This window comes from Salminus brasiliensis, chromosome 9, assembly GCF_030463535.1.
Source record: "Salminus brasiliensis chromosome 9, fSalBra1.hap2, whole genome shotgun sequence".
NCBI classification, from domain to species: Eukaryota; Metazoa; Chordata; class Actinopteri; order Characiformes; family Bryconidae; genus Salminus; species Salminus brasiliensis.
Genome location: NC_132886.1, coordinates 548,760 through 562,980, shown reverse-complemented (window position 1 = coordinate 562,980; position 14,221 = coordinate 548,760). Strand labels below are relative to the sequence as shown.

The window sequence follows — 14,221 nt, the reverse complement described above, 5'->3', positions numbered from 1 at the left end:
CACTTAAACACTATTAACGCTAATTAATTGAAATGAACTGGAACAAGAAAAAAAAGATGTAGGAGGAAAAAAATTGATAGTACTAGGGTTAGTACTATGTGAATTAACTATGAATCCCAAATTGTCCTTTGTATTTGTTGTTTCAGTAAACAGTCTAATAGGGACATCTGAAAGCTTCCGATGACCATGCAGACCATGAGATAGACTAATCTTGAGAAACAGGATCCAGGTCACGGCACTATTGTAGCCAGCTGGTGTGTGTGTGTGTGTGTGTGTGTGTCTGCCCGGGCTGCATTTTAGGACCGTCTGCAATGTGGAACCGTGAAGAAGGGCAAGACTGGACACACTCAGTCATGCTTGAACCTCTAGGGAGCCAATGGAAATCAAACAAGTTCCCAAATGGCAAAAAGTAATGAATGAAAAGGTTGCCGAGCCAGCCAGGAGTTGAACCTAGAATCTTCTGATCCATAGTCAGACGCGTTATCCATTGCGCCACTGGCCCACTGCCGCAGGAAGAGGGATGGACTCTGGAGGACCTTCCCGCCTATGTCTCATGAAACTGATTCATTCAACTCCAAAGCCAAGTACAATCTCAACTTGTGTTGTGGTCTTCAGGATGTTCTCTGCTTTACTCAGCTCGTAAAAGCAGACACAGGAAGATTCCCATACTTACATTTGCATTTACATTTACGGCATTTAGCAGACGCTCTTGTCCAGAGCGACTTACAAAGTGCTTTGCTATTTACCCAAGAAAACCTCAGCTAGTTAGAATAGACTAATACAAAAGATACCTCCAAGCTTAGACATTGCTAAACACAATACAATAAGGCGACCATAGAACTATTCGTCCAAGTACTCTCTGAAGAGGTGGGTCCAACTCTGGAGTTGGAGTCCAACTCTGCCCGCCTGGGTGAAAACCAGGAATACTAAACGCTAGACCGTATGGAACACTGAAGAGTAATGTATGGAAGGTGTGGGTCTAGTACATGTCCAGATCTGCTCTCGTTCAAGGTTGCCTTTTTTGAACAGAGAAACGTTTGCCCTGGCTAGTGTCATGACCAGCGGATGGAAGATGGTACCATTCATTTGGCCTATAAATTGGCATTTCCGACTCATAACTTTGCCTTGATATTTTGAATTCTTTGGAAAGTCCCGATGAAATGCAAATAGCAGAGACTAATTCAAAAGTCACCAGATAATGGGCGCCCCTGATCAAATCCCAAGGAAAAGATTAGACATGAATTCAAACGACTCTCTCCACATCCTAAGCACCAAACCTTGTACCCGTTCTACCCTAAAGGATTCCAAAGAAAAGCGTGCGATCAATAGCCAGCCGTACACTGAAAAGGCTTGCCGTGACCCGGATTCGAACCGGGGTTGCTGCGGCCACAACGCAGAGTACTAACCACTATACGATCACAGCTCCTCACCCGTCACAGACTGTAGCAATCAAACGGCATGTGGCCATTTCTACATCAGAGGACAAGTATCCATATGTTGCGGAAGAGCATTGTCTATATAATAATCAAAGCCCACGCTCTTATGGTCCAGTTTATCGTCTTTGTGGAAGAGTTGCACAGATGAGTGAAATGCAGGATTGGATACGTGTTGTCATGTTTCTGGCTTGTGTGATTAACTCTGCAAGGACCAGCATGAAGAACCAACACAGAGCTTGTGAAGGCAGAGAACGGAGCTTGCACACTTTGTTAAAAATGCAAGCAAGACCAGAGCTTAAGGGCATGCATCTGATTTTAAAAGAGCAACCTGCCCCGTGTGAGGATCGAACTCACGACCTTCAGATTATGAGACTGATGCGCTACCTACTGCGCTAATGAGGCACTCACTCCAGACTGGCAAAAAAATATCACTGCCTCATACAATTGCAGCCATCTCTACACTTTTGCGAGAACAGCTGGAAAGGAGTGTTTGGCTACTCGGCTAAGACAACAAAACCACCCACAGGTTAACTCAGCTTTGTCTGAATATGCACCGTTAAACGTTTCTTACTAGAAATACTGCTGAAAGAAAAGTGCAAAATTCACAACTTTGCGCAAATACAATGGAGCACTCATGTTTTCGGCTGTGTGAAAATCTAGGCAGCTTTACCCATGCTTGAACCTCTAGGGAGCCAATGAAAATCAAACAAGTTCCCAAATGGCAAAAAGTAATGAATGAAAAGGTTGCCGAGCCAGCCAGGAGTCGAACCTAGAATCTTCTGATCCGTAGTCAGACGCGTTATCCATTGCGCCACTGGCCCACTGCCGCAGGAAGAGGGATGGACTCTGGAGGACCTTCCCGCCTATGTCTCTTGAAACTGATTCATTCAACTCCAAAGCCAAGTACAATCTCAACTTGTGTTGTGGTCTTCAGGATGTTCTCTGCTTTACTCAGCTCGTAAAAGCAGACACAAGAAGATTCCCATACTTGGAGTCCAACTCTGCCTGCCTGGGTGAAAACCAGGAATACTAAACGCTAGACCGTATGGAACACTAAAGAGTAATGTATGGAAGGTGTGGGTCTAATACATGTCCAGATCTGCTCTCGTTCAAGGTTGCCTTTTTTGAACAGAGAAACGTTTGCCCTGGCTAGTGTCATGACCAGCGGATGGAAGATGGTACCATTCATTTGGCCTATAAATTGGCATTTCCGACTCATAACTTTGCCTTGATATTTTGAATTCTTTGGAAAGTCCCGATGAAATGCAAATAGCAGAGACTAATTCAAAAGTCACCAGATAATGGGCGCCCCTGATCAAATCCCAAGGAAAAGATTAGACATGAATTCAAACGACTCTCTCCACATCCTAAGCACCAAACCTTGTACCCGTTCTACCCTAAAGGATTCCAAAGAAAAGCATGCGATCAATAGCCAGCCGTACACTGAAAAGGCTTGCCGTGACCCGGATTCGAACCAGGGTTGCTGCGGCCACAACGCAGAGTACTAACCACTATACGATCACGGCTCCTCACCCGTCACAGACTGTAGCAATCAAACGGCATGTGGTCATTTCTACATCAGAGGACAAGTATCCATATGTTGCGGAAGAGCATTGTCTATATAATAATCAAAGCCCACGCTCTTATGGTCCAGTTTATTGTCTTTGTGGAAGAGTTGCACAGATGAGTGAAATGCAGGATCGGATACGTGTTGTCATGTTTCTGGCTTGTGTGATTAACTCTGCAAGGACCAGCATGAAGAACCAACACAGAGCTTGTGAAGGCAGAGAACGGAGCTTGCACACTTTGTTAAAAATGCAAGCAAGACCAGGGCTTAAGGGCATGCATCTGATTTTAAAAGAGCAACCTGCCCCGTGTGAGGATCGAACTCACAACCCTCAGATTATGAGACTGACGCGCTACCTACTGCGCTAACGAGGCACACACCTCAGGCAGGCAAAAGAACATCACTGCCTCATACAATTGCAGCCATCTCTACACTTTTGCGAGAACAGCTGGAAAGGAGTGTTTGGCTACTCGGCTAAGACAACAAAACCACCCACAGGTTAACTCAGCTTTGTCTGAATATGCACCGTTAAACGTTTCTTACTAGAAATACTGCTGAAAGAAAAGTGCAAAATTCACAACTTTGCGCAAATACAATGGAGCACTCATGTTTTCGGCTGTGTGAAAATCTAGGCAGCTTTACCCATGCTTGAACCTCTAGGGAGCCAATGAAAATCAAACAAGTTCCCAAATGGCAAAAAGTAATGAATGAAAAGGTTGCTGAGCCAGCCAGGAGTCGAACCTAGAATCTTCTGATCCTTAGTCAGACGCGTTATCCATTGCGCCACTGGCCCACTGGCGCAGGAAGAGGGATGGACTCTGGAGGACCTTCCCGCCTATGTCTCATGAAACTGATTCATTCAACTCCAAAGCCAAGTACAATCTCAACTTGTGTTGTGGTCTTCAGGATGTTCTCTGCTTTACTCAGCTCGTAAAAGCAGACACAAGAAGATTCCCATACTTGAGTCCAACTCTGCCCGCCTGGGTGAAAACCAGGAATACTAAACGCTAGACCGTATGGAACACTGAAGAGTAATGTATGGAAGGTGTGGGTCTAGTACATGTCCAGATCTGCTCTCGTTCAAGGTTGCCTTTTTTGAACAGAGAAACGTTTGCCCTGGCTAGTGTCATGACCAGCGGATGGAAGATGGTACCATTCATTTGGCCTATAAATTGGCATTTCCGACTCATAACTTTGCCTTGATATTTTGAATTCTTTGGAAAGTCCCGATGAAATGCAAATAGCAGAGACTAATTCAAAAGTCACCAGATAATGGGCGCCCCTGATCAAATCCCAAGGAAAAGATTAGACATGAATTCAAACGACTCTCTCCACATCCTAAGCACCAAACCTTGTACCCGTTCTACCCTAAAGGATTCCAAAGAAAAGCGTGCGATCAATAGCCAGCCGTACACTGAAAAGGCTTGCCGTGACCCGGATTCGAACCGGGGTTGCTGCGGCCACAACGCAGAGTACTAACCACTATACGATCACGGCTCCTCACCCGTCACAGACTGTAGCAATCAAACGGCATGTGGCCATTTCTACATCAGAGGACAAGTATCCATATGTTGCGGAAGAGTATTGTCTATATAATAATCAAAGCCCACGCTCTTATGGTCCAGTTTATTGTCTTTGTGGAAGAGTTGCACAGATGAGTGAAATGCAGGATCGGATACGTGTTGTCATGTTTCTGGCTTGTGTGATTAACTCTGCAAGGACCAGCATGAAGAACCAACACAGAGCTTGTGAAGGCAGAGAACGGAGCTTGCACACTTTGTTAAAAATGCAAGCAAGACCAGAGCTTAAGGGCATGCATCTGATTTTAAAAGAGCAACCTGCCCTGTGTGAGGATCGAACTCACGACCTTCAGATTATGAGACTGATGCGCTACCTACTGCGCTAACGAGGCACACACCCCAGACAGGCAAAAAAACATCACTGCCTGGTGTAGTAAAATGTTTATTATACCTTGTGTTTGTTGACAAATTATCCTTAAATAATGATTACTCAACTTAGTATTAACAACTACATAATCATTGTGTGAAACCTTGTATTTTATATGCATCTATACAAATGATTATCCGATACTTATATCATGTAGGCTTACACACATAGCTAACAATGTATGGCTTGTTTCTAACCCACATAATACCCACTTGTAACACGTATTGGTGTGACTCTATAAGACATATTATAACCTTATTACATTGTATGGCCTACTAACTCACATGACATGGCCTCCTGAGACACATTAACATGTAACATATGGAGTTCTATGGTAAAGGCGGGTGATTCACGCTTAAAGACATTTGCGTTATTAAAACTATACATCAGCATGACAAGTGAGGCCACTCCATGTGTCTGAAGTCACTGTCATGGACCATCGTGTTGGCCCCAATTGGGACTGGTGTACTTTGTTTGAACTGAAGTGATATGGAGGGGATGCTGATAGGGTCGGACGGAGCGGCCTTCTCTCTGTGTGGGTAGAGGGGATGCTGATAGGGTCGGACAAAGCGGCCTTCTCTCTGTGTGGGTAACTCCCTAACCTGCAGCTGCCTCGCACACACATAGAGAATGCTACACTGTCCAGCTTTGAGAAAATACAAAACATAGTCAAGGTCAAGCATGATGGTGGAGTCAGACACGTGAATCTGAGTACTAACATGTGCCATCTTGCATATTCACATAGACTAATCTGTAGAAACGCCTCATCGGCAGGTTTCACGTCATTTGGGGTATAAACGTGGAGTCAGATGAGAACGGGGTCAGAACTTTGCTTTGGGATGGTTGATACACTGTCTTTAATGTATTTGTTCTCCTGGATCCAGCATTCTTAAATAAATACTTTGGTTTGCTTCTAACTTCACTCCACTCGTCTGCGACTCTTTCCACAAAACGAACACGCAAGGTGTTGCGCCCCGGAAGAGAGGTGGGGTACGGGCAACACTATGTAGACATTTTTCTACAAATTGGTGACCTCCGACGTGTGGGAAAGTTGTGACGAAAGACGGCATCCGGCACTGATCCACTCGCGCGCGCACCACAAAAAGGTAAGCAGAGCCTGTTAATCGAATTCTGCATATTGAATATCTGAAATTTGAGTGGTGAGGCGGTCCGAGTGCTGTCTGGAGGGGAGCAGGAAGCATATCAATTTATTTATGGTTAATGCCGATGGGTGATTCCGGCTAAGGGTAACTCCGACGGGTGATTCCGGAGTAGGGTTTTTCTATTTTATATGGTTAATGCCGATGGGTGATTCCGGCTAAAGGTAACTCCGACGGGTGATTCCGGAGTAGGGTTTTTCTATTTTATATGGTTAATGCCGATGGGTGATTCCGGCTAAAGGTAACTCCGACGGGTGATTCCGGAGTAGGGTTTTTCTATTTTATATGGTTAATGCCGATGGGTGATTCCGGCTAAAGGTAACTCCGACGGGTGATTCCGGAGCAAGGGTTAGGATTGGAAGCTGGCGTATCCCCCCGACATCTGACGAGGTGGTCGGATAATTGCCAGGTGGGAGACTCACCTCGAGATTGATCCACTCGCAAAGTAGTCATGGTTATTATTGTTGTGTATTTTTAATTGTATAAAGCAGAAGCGGTTCCTGCTAAAAGGGTTGTATTGTATGATTTTATTGTGATTTTGTGTATTAAAGCAGCTGTTTAATTTTGTTTCACTCGGATTGGCGACTCCGCAGGTATAGGTAATACCTGGAACATCGAACTACTATAACTAGGTTATAGTGGGACCGTGTGGGCGGCGCTTTGTCAGAGACAAGTAATTGGCCTGAATGTCTCGTTTAAAAGGAGTTCACATAAGTGCATGTGCGCACGGCGCTGTATGTCTCATATATGATATGTCCATATAAGTGCGTGCACACGGCGCTGTATGTAGTTTAAGTGTGAATGTTTAGTTTAAAAAGAGGCTGTATGGCCATATAAGTGCGTGTGAGCACGCCGCTGTGTGTTTCATATTTTGCCTAACTGTGTGAAAGGGGCGGAGGGCCCACAAGTGTGACTGGGTGCCAATTACAGGTACTTGCTTCTGTAAGCACGGCTCGGCCGGCTGGTCGGGGACCAGGCGTACCTAGCGTTGTGTAAAGGATACACACAAGAGCTTTTTCAGTGTGCCTGAGAGAGCCTTGACGAACACACGGTTGTGCTGTATATGATTATCAGACTGTGAAATTCTTCACTGAGCTGAAAGCTGAAATTTTTCCTCTTCTCTTTCCCTGTTATATACCGCCGAGGAGCACGGAGCGCAGCGGCTGCTGCGGAGAAGTGCAGAGGGGGAGCCCTGGGAGGACACTGCTCGAAAAATCTCAATGCGTGAAACCCTGCGGTGTTAACGTAATCGCATTTGAGAGAGAAGTAGAGCGAAGACCCATTCAGGTGAGATCCATCCTTGATCAGCACCTTGCACACAACATGGCTAGTAGTAGAAATTTGAGTAAAGAACTAAATGCCCTTTACGGCGTGGGAAACTGGGAATGGAAACCCTTTGAACTGCAAATAGAAAGGGTAGCCCAGGGGGTTAAAGAGGGTGTGATAAATCTGAAACAGCGAGATGAGGTGCAGAAAAGTGTGATCAGCAGGTTTGAGACATGGGGACAAAAACATACGGGAGAGAGAACATGTTTAATACACTGCATTAATCAGATGAAGAAAGAGTTGGAAGACAGATCAGGTCAGGCTGAAGCAGAAATGAAGCGGGCTGGTTTGTTAAAAAGAACAAAGGCTAAAAATAGCTTTAAAGCAGCACAGGAGGACTTAGCAGAGCTGAGAGCTATCACAACTGCATTTCTGAGCATGATACCCGATTTAGTCACACTGAAAATACAGAATCCGTCCCGGCCGAAGGCGAACGCACCATCTGCGGAGAAGGCGGCAGTGGACAGTGAGTAAACAAAACACAAGGGGGAGGGGCCTGACGCCCTGCCTCCGCCATACAACCCAAGACACATCCCACCTGCAGATATTCTGTTGCCAGTCTTCACCATAGACACAGGGACAGTCAGAGTGGAGCAGCAGGAAAGGGGGGGCTCAGCCCGAGAGCACACACCACTAGCTGACACCACAGCTCACAGCCAAATGAGCAGACACCACAGATGATAACATCACCACAGCAACCACAAACATTCATGGACACACAAGCATACATGCCCACCCAGCCATGGCCAACACAAAACCCACCATATAGTTATGGACCACGCCCATACTTCCCACAACGGCCCTACTCAAGGGGCAGGGGGCGGGGTGGTGGACGGTGGCGGGGCGGGGGCCAGCCCGGACCAGGTGCATGTCTGAGATGCGGGGCCATGGGCCACTGGGCAGCACAATGTACAGCACCACTATCACCTGAGACGACATATCCGCACCAGGCACCACACCCACACGCGGCACCACAACCAGCCCCACGGCAGCATCCTGCTGGACAGTACAGCATGGAGCCATGGGGTGGACGCTGACGGGGCCCAGAGGAGCACCAGGACAGCAGGGCTAGGGCAGAACCCATGCTGTCATTGACTGTGGGGGCCTCCAAAATCCCTTTTCTGGTGGACACGGGAGCCACATGGTCAGTCATCACCACAGTATTACCAGCACACCTGATGAGTGAACAAACTGTGCAGGTTAGGGGCTTCTCGGGGAAACCTACATCACTGCCAAAAACAAGACAGTTACCAGTCAATACTGGTGTACAGACTGTGTCACATTCATTTTTGATTGCACCACACGCACCCTTGAACATTTGTGGTAGAGACTTATTGATGAAAATGGGGGTCACTATTTTATGTCAACCAGACGGAATTACTCTTACATGGCTAGATGGACATAACACTGTGGGTGTGATGGGGTACACGGATGGAATGTACCTGATACGGCCAGAACAGGATGAGTCAGTGGACATTTGCTGGGGACTATTGTCTGAACTAACAGACCCAACACCACCACTAATTGACCTGTTTCAACAATGGTCGCCTTGGATTGGGGCTATGGCACCCTATATCCCGCCACCCGACCCGTTCCATGTCACCCTGTTCTATGATGTAGTGGGAGATTTAACTTACTATGACACATTTCAGACAGAATTAGAGAGTACTCAGTGGTCTGTTGACACCACAGGGATTTATGTGGGTCCTGAAGGGGTGGCATCACCAGTCACACTGACACCACAACAACACTGTTGGTATAAAATGTCAGACACAGCAGCACCACACATTTCACTAGCTCTCCATCCGAAGCATGAGGCCAAGCAGTTGGGCCCTATGGTAAAAAGAGCAAACGAGGCCACGGATTGGGTCCAGACCCAGCTGCCCGGCGTCATGTTTTCACAGTCCACACAGACATACCACATCACTGATAACTCACCTATCTCAGTCACATTACAACATCAATTGCTACCTAGACACCATGGTTGTGAGGACTCTGATCACCCGCTAACAGAAGCATTATTGGCATCACTGCCTGACACACTGTGGTCCACAGGCCCAGACGATGTAGGATACATAGATCAGACACCAGTCTCATTTTCCATGGCCACTACAGAACCGATTTGGGTTCCCCAATATAGACACAAGCCAGATGCTGTTGAATCATTGGACAAAACGGTCCAGGCCTTGGTGGAGGCCGGAGTCCTGGAACCGTGCCAATCAGCATGGAACACACCGATTTTGCCGGTTCCAAAAAAGGAACCTGGCCAATATCGGATGGCCCATGATCTGAGAGCCATAAATGCAGCATTAGCTACGGCCACTGTTCCAGTTCCCAACCCATACACTGCCCTATCAGAGTTGGGTCCGGACATGAAGTAGTTCACCTGCATTGACTTGGCTAACGCATTTTTCTGTGTGCCACTGGCAGAACACTGCAGAGATATTTGTGCATTCACACACAAAGGCACCCAATTCCGGTACAATAGGCTACCTCAGGGACTAGCCCTGTCTCCGGGCCTATTTAATCAGGCTCTGAGGCAGAGTCTGGAGTCATGCCAACTGCCAGAACACTCCCTTTTGACTCAGTACGTAGATGACGTCATTATTTCAGCCACGACGCCGGAAATCTGCCTTGAGGCCACCAAGGCGGCGCTGGAATGTTTAGCAAAGGCTGGGTACAAAGTGTCCAAACAAAAGTTACAGTGCTGTAGATCTAGAGTTACTTTCCTGGGGAGGGTAGTAACACAGGGGTCGACAGGCTTGTCAGCCACACACAGGTCCGCTATACTGTCACACACAAGACCGGAGACTGTTAAAGACATGTTAGCATTCTTAGGACTGACAGGCTATAGTAGACAATACATTCCTGACTTTGTTGGACGAACACAACCTCTTAGGGACATGGTGAAAACCGTGGGGATGAGAAATTTGTCTGGTAACCTGACTTGGACGGTGGAAACAGAACAGGCATTTATAGATGTTAAACAGGCCTTATCTACTGCAGCTGACCTAGCCAGACCTAACTATTCACTACCTTTTTACCTGGATGTTTCTGAAACAGACACTTTGGTTAATGGTGTACTGTTTCAGAAAAAGGGGGAAGGTAGAGCAGTGCTAATGTACTTAAGTGTTCCATTGGACCTTATAGAGAGGAGACAACCACAGTGCACAAGACATGTAGCAGGACTGACCAAATTAGTCCAGAAAACAGCACATCTGGTAGCAGGATACCCATTGCACATACTAACCACACACGGAGTAGTGGCATACATAAACTCACAGATGTTTACACTCACTCCCTTGCGACAGAGACGCATTCACAAAGCACTGACTGCACCCAACATCACCTACACACATGAAGGAGTCAACATGGCAGAGGGGATGCTGGAAGGCCCACCACATGAGTGTGAGGAACAGGTAGAGAGGCAAGGAAAAGTAAGACCAGATTTACAGGCCACACCCATCCCAGGGTCATGGAATTTGTGGACAGATGGGTGTGGGTACAGAACAAACACAGGTGGAGTCAGAGCAGGATACGCGGTGGTCCAGGAAGCAAGGGGGGAGGCACATGAGTTTTGGACAGTCATAGCAGAAGAAGTGAAACAAAATCCATCAGCACAGAAAGCAGAACTACTAGCAGTAATCGCAGCACTAGAACTGGCAGAAGGGAGAGACGTCACTATCTACAGCGACTCAGCATACGTAGTGACAGCAGCACATGTAGACATTCCACACTGGAAGCAAGCTGGGTATGTCACAAGCGCTGGGAAACCAGTCAAACATAAAACAGAATTAATGCGATTAGAAGCAGCCATACACAAACCGAGCAAAGTAGCAATTGTAAAGTGTAAAGGACACCAAAAGGGAGACACAATGATAAACAGAGGGAATGAAGCAGCAGATGGGGCAGCAAAAAGAGCAGCAGGCTACACGGAACCCAACACCATGTTTGTGTTGGACTCCAGTGTACCCTGGGAACCGATTCCCACAGGACAAGAGCTTAGACGTCTACAGGATGAGGCAAATCCAGAGGAGAAGTCAACGTGGCTAGCAAAGGGGGCTAGTCCAGACAGCCAGGTGTGGATGTCACAAAGGGGACAAGCAGTGTTACCAATGTCACTAGCGAAAGCAGTTCTAGAAGAAGCACACACAGTAGCACACGTAGGGAGACAACAAACACTGGAAAATCTAAAACAATGGTGGCACCCATTCATGTCAGCCTTAGTGGTAGATTACATCACCCAATGTCAGATTTGTAACACCCAGAACGTAGCAAAAGCACTTAAGCCAACACCTGGAAAGTTTCCATTGCCAGATTCACACGGAGAAGAAATTCAGATTGACTATACTGACATGATTGACTCAGTAAGGAGATACAGGTATCTCCTGGTGGTAGTAGACCGATTTTCAGGGTGGGTGGAGGCAATTCCCACCATAAAAGAGGATGCCAGGTCTGTGTGCAAGATGTTGATCAATTGTTGGATACCACAACACGGGTTCCCCAGGAAGGTTCACTCAGATAATGGGAGTCATTTTACGAGCAAGACACTGCAGTGGGTGGAGCAGTCGTTGGGGCTGCGCCATAGCTATGGTTGTGTGTATCATCCTGCCTCACAGGGTCAGGTGGAGAGGATGAATCAAAATTTAAAATCCAAGCTAGCTAAGATTACACTGACCACGGGCATGAATTGGCTAGATGCCCTCCCAATGGCCCTGATCAGCATTCGGAACTCAATTAATAGAAGCACAGGCTTCTCCCCATTTGAACTGGTCAGAGGCATAGCATTTCCAGGCCCAAAAACAAGATTGAGCCCCGATACAGGCTCGCCTGGGATTACAACAGATACATATCGACAGCTGTTTTTGAAACTAAAATCAGTGTGTGAGGATTTATCTGTACAGGTACGGAGAAACAGAGGAGGAGACGAGGACCGCGAGATACCCCCGGAGGTGGCCGTGGCCCCATGGTTGTACCTGAGAGCCATTAAGCGAAAGTGGTCAGAGCCTCGCTGGACAGGTCCATTCCAGGTGACAGAGAGAACCAGCCACGCGGTACGACTCCAGAGCAAAGGCAGCTCGTGGTACCACCTATCTCAGTGCAAGCCAGCACTGCCACCCGGGGACCAACAGGTGCAGAAGCAAGCATCCAATCAGCAACAAGTGCCATCTGAGCACGCCTTGAGAGAGTGACGCGCGACAAGAGCGCATCTACCTGACCAACTGACACCGAGCTGACGACAAGCGACATCCGAGCACCCCCGGGCCCGAGGGGAGCCACCGAGGAGCTGTCCAGCACTGACGGTGACCCAGAACAATAAAACATTTTTTCTTTACAGGTTGCTTTGAACTAAGAGATTGTAAAAAAAAAAAAAAAAACACACATTGTAACTTTAACACTTACACATATAGGGTTATAGACAATAGTTTACTAAGTAGAGGGAAACTTAGAGGGAAAACACATTTGTTGTTTAATAATGGCTTGGTACGGGAAAAGGGGGTGGCAAAGGGCAAAATACAGACACCATAACGAACCACCACTTCCTCCAGTTCTTCCAACATGGCTGCAGATAATAATAACAATTACTCTAACGGGTATAATGGTCACAATACTGGCCATTGTAACACGTATGATGGAGGGTAAAGACCGCAAACCACCATATATGTTACCTATTTTGGACGGTGAGGAAGAGCAGGAGGAACTGTTATAAAAAACCATTGTGGGGATAACTATATGGGAATAATGTCACTTCCTCCATTGACATGGGTAAAATTGGCCGCCTGGGGCAGAGGGGTTGTGAGAGAATTTTTCCTGTCAAAATTGGTTGGTTGGCTGCCGGACAGGTTTTCGCTCTCACAAATGTTAACCACATGTCAAACACATGTTTGGAGGAACTACAAGTGTGTTGACGTGTCTTCGAGGACACGTCAAAAGGGAGATTGTTGTAGTAAAATGTTTATTATACCTTGTGTTTGTTGACAAATTATCCTTAAATAATGATTACTCAACTTAGTATTAACAACTACATAATCATTGTGTGAAACCTTGTATTTTATATGCATCTATACAAATGATTATCCGATACTTATATCATGTAGGCTTACACACATAGCTAACAATGTATGGCTTGTTTCTAACCCACATAATACCCACTTGTAACACGTATTGGTGTGACTCTATAAGACATATTATAACCTTATTACATTGTATGGCCTACTAACTCACATGACATGGCCTCCTGAGACACATTAACATGTAACATATGGAGTTCTATGGTAAAGGCGGGTGATTCACGCTTAAAGACATTTGCGTTATTAAAACTATACATCAGCATGACAAGTGAGGCCACTCCATGTGTCTGAAGTCACTGTCATGGACCATCGTGTTGGCCCCAATTGGGACTGGTGTACTTTGTTTGAACTGAAGTGATATGGAGGGGATGCTGATAGGGTCGGACGGAGCGGCCTTCTCTCTGTGTGGGTAGAGGGGATGCTGATAGGGTCGGACAAAGCGGCCTTCTCTCTGTGTGGGTAACTCCCTAACCTGCAGCTGCCTCGCACACACATAGAGAATGCTACACTGTCCAGCTTTGAGAAAATACAAAACATAGTCAAGGTCAAGCATGATGGTGGAGTCAGACAAGTGAATCTGAGTACTAACATGTGCCATCTTGCATATTCACATAGACTAATCTGTAGAAACGCCTCATCGGCAGGTTTCACGTCATTTGGGGTATAAACGTGGAGTCAGATGAGAACGGGGTCAGAACTTTGCTTTGGGATGGT

The 14,221-nt window shown here is 46.6% G+C and overlaps 8 non-coding genes across 8 annotated transcripts; all 8 read right to left on the bottom strand.

Moving 5' to 3' along the window:
- Positions 1-429: 429 nt before the first annotated feature.
- On the bottom strand, positions 430-502 carry trnah-aug (transfer RNA histidin (anticodon AUG)). The gene has a single exon. It is a non-coding gene; the product is annotated as a tRNA-His (tRNA).
- Positions 503-1,765: 1,263 nt separating this feature from the next.
- Positions 1,766-1,838, bottom strand: trnam-cau (transfer RNA methionine (anticodon CAU)). Its single transcript has one exon. It is a non-coding gene; the product is annotated as a tRNA-Met (tRNA).
- Positions 1,839-2,184: 346 nt separating this feature from the next.
- On the bottom strand, positions 2,185-2,257 carry trnar-acg (transfer RNA arginine (anticodon ACG)). The gene has a single exon. It is a non-coding gene; the product is annotated as a tRNA-Arg (tRNA).
- A 633-nt stretch (positions 2,258-2,890) lies between these two features.
- On the bottom strand, positions 2,891-2,962 carry trnah-gug (transfer RNA histidin (anticodon GUG)). The gene has a single exon. It is a non-coding gene; the product is annotated as a tRNA-His (tRNA).
- Positions 2,963-3,304: 342 nt separating this feature from the next.
- Positions 3,305-3,377, bottom strand: trnam-cau (transfer RNA methionine (anticodon CAU)). Its single transcript has one exon. It is a non-coding gene; the product is annotated as a tRNA-Met (tRNA).
- A 346-nt stretch (positions 3,378-3,723) lies between these two features.
- trnal-aag (transfer RNA leucine (anticodon AAG)) lies at positions 3,724-3,796 on the bottom strand. The gene has a single exon. It is a non-coding gene; the product is annotated as a tRNA-Leu (tRNA).
- Positions 3,797-4,428: 632 nt separating this feature from the next.
- Positions 4,429-4,500, bottom strand: trnah-gug (transfer RNA histidin (anticodon GUG)). The gene has a single exon. It is a non-coding gene; the product is annotated as a tRNA-His (tRNA).
- Positions 4,501-4,842: 342 nt separating this feature from the next.
- trnam-cau (transfer RNA methionine (anticodon CAU)) lies at positions 4,843-4,915 on the bottom strand. Its single transcript has one exon. It is a non-coding gene; the product is annotated as a tRNA-Met (tRNA).
- Positions 4,916-14,221: the final 9,306 nt, after the last annotated feature.